This window comes from Myotis davidii, unplaced genomic scaffold (genome assembly GCF_000327345.1).
Source record: "Myotis davidii unplaced genomic scaffold, ASM32734v1 scaffold390, whole genome shotgun sequence".
NCBI lineage: Eukaryota > Metazoa > Chordata > Mammalia > Chiroptera > Vespertilionidae > Myotis > Myotis davidii.
The window spans coordinates 2,600,122-2,606,454 of NW_006282748.1; positions in this window are offsets into that span (position 1 = coordinate 2,600,122).

Sequence of the window (6,333 nt, forward strand, 5' to 3'; positions counted from 1 at the left end):
GGGGTGCGTTTTTGGCGGAGCCTCCGGGAGAGGGAACTGCGGGCGGTGATGCCTCCGCGTCCGCTCTGCCGGGCCGTCGCTGACTCTGCCCGGTGGCGTTTCTTCCCCCGGGTTAGTCCACGCCCTCCTCACGGTGTTGATCATTAGCGGAGGGTTTTGTAGGCCGGTTCAGTGGGGCCCTGACGTCAGAAGAGCAGGTGAAGGCCGCAGCCGCAGAGGCGGCCGGGGCTGGTTCTTGGTGGTTTGTTTACATTCTTGCTCCCGGGGTCGTACGGTGGCACCCCTCCCACCTTCAAAGCCACGGGAGCCCACAGATTTCGGCCACGACCCCCCTGGTCGAGCTACACCCTTCCCTGCCCCGCCTCGTGGGACCTTCATCACAGGGCCTTGTGTCTTAAGCATCCAGTAGTAATTAGACATGGTATTATCATAGACAATCTTCGGTGCTTACTGTGTGTAAGCTTTGTCCTAAGTGCTTGGAGTGTTTCATTTAACCCAACAGCACTGTGAGTCATTATGATTGCTGTACCCCCTATTGTAGATGAAGAAATGGAGACACAGAGGTTAGGCACACTGTGCAGGGTCACACACTAGGAAGTGTCAGTCCAGGTGTTCACCTTATTTTCAGGTTTTTACCCTTAAAGCTGTATTCTTAGTGACGGCATGACACTGTTACCTTCGAAGCTGTGTTCGTCATTATTCTCTGCATTGCCCCAAAGTTCAGGCTTTCTGATGTGTGGCAGCTGTCAGCCATCGACTAGGGAGGACAGAAGCAGGTAGGGTGTTCACATCATCTCAGAACTTGTAGCATCCCAGTAGGGCTGCCAAGTGGGCATTATCTCTTTATTTTATTTTAATTTTTTTATTTTTTAAATATATGATTGATTTCAAAGAGGAAGGGATAGGGAGAGAGACAAACATTTATGGTGGGCTGCCTCCTGCACGCCCCCTATTGGGGAACAAGCCCGCAACAAGGTACATGCCCTTGACTGGAATGGAAACTGGGACCTTTCAGTCCTCAATCCTACGCTCTGTCCACTGAGCCAAACCAGCTACAGCCAAATGGGCATTATTTCCAGGGCCTGGGCAAAGGGCTCAGATAGTTCTAATTTAAGAGGTATCAAGGAAGCTGAAATATTTAAGGGGGAAATATACTGATGCCTGCAGTTTACTTTTAAATGCATTAATAAGTTAGATGACTGATGGATGTAAACGGCAGAGCTAGAATTCACGTCAGTTTAGAATCTGTTTTCTGAACCAAAACCACTCGGTGCTGCTTCTCACTTGCCTACATTCTCAAATTCATTTAAGAAAATAATAGGATAAATAGGAGGGTTGAAAAATTAGAAATCATGTATTAGGTCTGGAAGGGTTTCAGGGTTTAAGGTGGTGATGAAAGAAATTTTACCTTCTAGTCCATTCTTTCTATTTTACAAATGAGGGAATTGATATCCAGAGAGTTTAAATAGTTTGCCCAAAGTTTCTAGCTACTGTACTTTTCTAGTGTTCTTTTTAAAAGCAGTTTTGGTCAGAATTTTCAGAGTTTTACAGGGGGATCTGACTAAATGCACAAAATAAAACCTAATTTCATGATGTGGACATCATTTTTATTAATGACGTCGAGAATTTATTACTTTAATTAAGTAGACTCATCATTATCTTGTTATTTCAGTTGAGCTATTGTCATCTAAAAGCCCTTTGAGTTTTTCCATAAAAAACTTTCTATTGTTCTATTTCATTTGACCATTAAGTGCCTAACATTTGTATGTTGTAATTCATCATGTTGCAGTTGTCAATTATGTATCCAGGGACATGTAATACTCTGTTGGCCTATTTTAAAGGAGATGAGGTTAGTGAGGTTATTTTGACATGACTTATTTAGACAGAATCTGTATTGACCACTGCTATTGGTAAATACTGCTTCTCAAGCACACATAGTTACAAACCAATTTTGATTAAAACCATTAATTTGCTCTAAGATTGTGTTAATAGAGATCTATTTTGCCCTTGAATAAGAAACAGTAGAGAGTGCCCTCCACTGCTAACCCCTCAAACTGTATAAGGGCTATCCAGCACAATGTGAATGTCCCCACTCACCACGGAAACCGAGGCAGAAAGACCTGAATCTAATCAGACTTATGGGAGATTTTTGTTTTGGGTATTTTTCAGGTTAGTACTGCTGAACATGAGACGATCTGCAGCACCAAGTCAGTTGCAGGGGAAACCCTTCAAAAAACCAAAATTTATACCGCCAGCAAGAAGTAATCCAAGTCTGAATGAAGAGATTACAAAGCTGGATCCAGAGATGCAATTGTCTGAGGTAAAAAAAAAAAAAAAAAAAAAATTAAAGGAAGCAATATAGAGAAGCATGTATTTGTAAAAAATGCCATCTAAAGAGTTAACAATACTTACTGCCTATAGGAATTTTCAGTTGACAAAGTCCTACCAACGCCTTAGAAATTATTACGATTTTTTAAAAAAAGGAATGACATACAGTTGGGTCCATAAAATAAAATTCTGCTAACAGTAAAAAATACCGTACCTCTGTGAGGAAAGGGGTGGAGATTCTTGTAAAAAATTATTCTGATTAGTGTTAATTTTTTCCTTTTAAATTGATTTTAGAGAGAGGAAGGGAGAGGGAGAGAGAGATATAAATATCAATGATGAGAGAGAATCATTGATGGGCTGCCTCCGGCATGCCCCCTACTGGGGATCAAGCCCACAACCCAGGCATGTTCCCTGACTGGGAATTGAGCTGAGACCTCCTGGTTCATAGGTTGATGCTCGACCACTGAGCCACACGTGTTGGGCTCTTTTTTTTCTTTTTTCTAATCTTCACCCGAGAATATTTTTTCCATTGATTTTTAGAGAGAGTGGAAGGCGCAAGGGGGTGATGGAAGAGAGAGAAAGAGAAACATTGATGAGAGAGACACATTGCTTGGTTGCCTCCCGCATACACCCTGACTAGGATTCGACTCGAACCCTCAACCCAGGTATTTGCCCTTGACTGGGAATCAAACCTGTGACTTTTCAGTGCGTGGCTGACACTCTAACTAGGGAGCCACGCTAGCCCGGGTGATTTTGTTCTTTTTAAAGATACCATATAAATAAATGAAAACTTTAGAGAAGGCAGTTTAAAGACAAGCATGTAAATAATGACATATCATTATTCTGGACATTTCATTTTACTTATAAAGAGTAAATGTGCCCTGGCCACATTGGCTCAGTGGACAGAGCATTGGCCCTTGGACTGAAGGGATGTGCGTTTGATTCTGGTTAAGGGCAAGTACTTCGGTTGCAGGCTTGATCCCCGGGCCCAATTGGGGCATGTGCAGGAGGCAACCAATTGATATTTCTCTGTCTCTCCCTCTCGCTTTCCCTTCCACTCTTTCTAAAAACCAATGGAAAACATCCTTGGGTGAAGGTTAACCAAAAAAAAACAACAAAGTAAATGCTTGAAGCAGTCTTAATATATGCTCTCTACTACTAAGAGAAGGAATTGTTTTGATCTTAGATATATAGAAGTTAAATAGAAAATATATAAAACAGGCAATCCACACTTCTGCTACTCTATAATTCTCTGATCTATTTATGCTATGGAGGTTAAAGTCTACTAATACATTTTTTTCTTTTTTATTGTGAGTTGTTATTTTTTTTAAAATTCAAACATACTGTGGTAGACAGAAAAATGGCTCTCTAAAAATGTCCATATCTTGCCCATCTGGTGTGGCTCAGTGGTTGAGCATTGACCCATGACCCAGGAGGTAGTGGTTTGTTTTATCATATAGGATTCTGCAGAGCTTGGCCTTGAGCTAGTATCTTCTTTTCAATGTGGTCAATGTAACACTGTCTCTCTGAACCCTACTGACTTCCTGGGACTTGACTAGGAGCTCTTTTCTGTATATCCCTAGGACCATACATTTTTCCTTTCTCTTTCTACAACAGTACCACTTACCCCGGGAGCAGTTTGTTGTGTTGTTATTTGGGGGAGGGGGACAGTTGTTTCATTTTTTTCTGTTCACAAAAATAAGGTCTCCAAAAATTCTTTTTTTTTTTTTTTTAACTTTGCCAAGGTTAAGGTTCTGTGCTCCTTCCAATACATTATCTCGTGAAGCATGTGGTCAGCATCAAGCAGGAAACTTGGTTGTTGTTCTTTTGTGGGGTTTTTTTTCCAGATTTCCTATCAACAGAAATATGAGTCTACTGGTTGAAAATATCCTGTCCTTTTTTTCTACTATTCACAGCTTTGTCTTTAGAATTGTATTGAGTAATTTAGATTTATCTCTTTTACAGGGTGTTTTATTAGTAATGCTTAGTCTGATGGGTTCTTGCCAGGAAATGTTTTTCCTATCAGGGTCAGAGTAGGAGTTTAGTTTATAGCATACTGAGCATGTGACATTGTCTTGCTTCATTCTACATTTAATTTTTGCTTTTAGTCAGCACTCTGGCCCACTCTTCTGTTTTACACTAAAAAAAATTTAGAACTTAAAAACTGCCCTCCTATTTTAGTCATCATTATTAGAATATTGCTAGAACCCAGACTCCTGGCATTTGTTCATATAGTAGCATTGACAGGACCCTGGTTTTCATGAGAACAGAGACTGTTGAATCCCTTACTCTTAAGTTGCTTAAATCATCACTGGCCTAATATTGCACTTATATCTTTAATAACTATGTACATTTATGTGTGTATGCATTTATGAGCTAGACTTCCACAGGTTTGCAATGTAAGATTCTAGACCTGAGTTCAGTGACTATGGACTTTGATCTGAAGTGCCCTTCCCTGCCTCCCTCCATCACATTGGTAGAACTGCCCGAGTGCAGGGAACAAGCAGCATATTGACCTGGTGCGCATGATCGCCCGGGACAGATGTCACAGCCAGGTCAAAACTGGTGCCCTGACTTAGCCGTGAACTGCCCAAGGAGCATCTCTGTGGTGTGGCTTTCCTCTTACAGGAAGAAAGCTTTTCTGGTCTTGAGCACAGTCAGTTTATTTCACTTTCACTTATAATAGACTTGTTACCTTGTAATTATCTTCTTTTTTCACCCCTAGGAAGAATCAACTAATTTCTGGGTTATATTTAATTAGTTTCAATTGGCTATTTGCTTTTTATCAGCAAAATATAATTATTAACACCTGAACCATCATATCCCAAAGAAATATATGTGAAATTGGCTCCACCAAAGAAATTTTGTATACCTATTTAAACACCGTCATATATGACAAAAAATAAAAAACTAGTTATATATTTAGAATCAGCAGATGTCAATTCAAAAAGTTGATTATAGTTCTTAGCCCTTGTCTCAACTTTCCTAAGTAAGCAATAGCTTAAATGACATTTGGGAAAAGATTCTTCTTAGCACTGTTACTGTTAACACATAGTAGGGTTTTCCCTGTTCTGCAGAAAAGGAATTCTCAGGACATGCAATTAATTTAGAAGGCATTCTGAAATATTCCAGTCCAGTGAAAGTGATTGTTTTGGAATTATAATTAAGCAGTATTTTGTTTTTATGGGGGGTTTTTTCTTGCAAATTTAAGTGCTTTCATTATAATAAAAGCTGTGTTTGAACCCTGTGACTACCAGGACCCATCACATGCATTATTATCTTCATAATCCTCACTATAAACCTACGAGATTGGCACTGTTTTTATACTCATTGTAGAAGAGAAAACTGGGCTCACAGTCTTCTTGCAGAAATTATAGCATGTAGCTTATGAAATTGGGGTTTGATCCAAGATCATCTGACTGCAGACTCTTACATGGTTGTTTTGTGTGTGCCTGCTTTGGAGTGAAGTGCGTTCATTAATTCTGTATCATCTGAAATCTTGTATTTTGTCCAGTTTTTATCTTGCCTTATAGGATCAGACTGAGTGTGGTTTTGTCAGAAGTTTTTCCCAGAAGTAATCTTTTAAATATCAAAATAGTTATTCTGCATAATAATTTGACTTTTACCTTTGGAAGTATGATGTTATAAAATACATTGAGCAGATGTTTTATAAGTTTTGGTAAATATCTTACTATTGACTATGTCTGTTAACTTGAGTGGGTATATGCATATATGTGAAGAGTACATATATGAAGAAACCAAAGGACATTTTAAAGTTTCAATTTTGAAGGAGACTGACCAACATTTATAGAGAACATAAACAATGACAGAATGGAAAAATAATGAAAGAAAACTCTTAAGTAATTTAAACTTTTTTTTAAGCCTGCACAAAAATAATCCTTTTACCATTTGGTTCTCAAAAGGAAATAGACAATGGTGGTGTTACTTTCTGTTTCTCCTTAGGAAACGACTGTGCACAGCAAAGCCAGCAGGGGGACGGGCAGC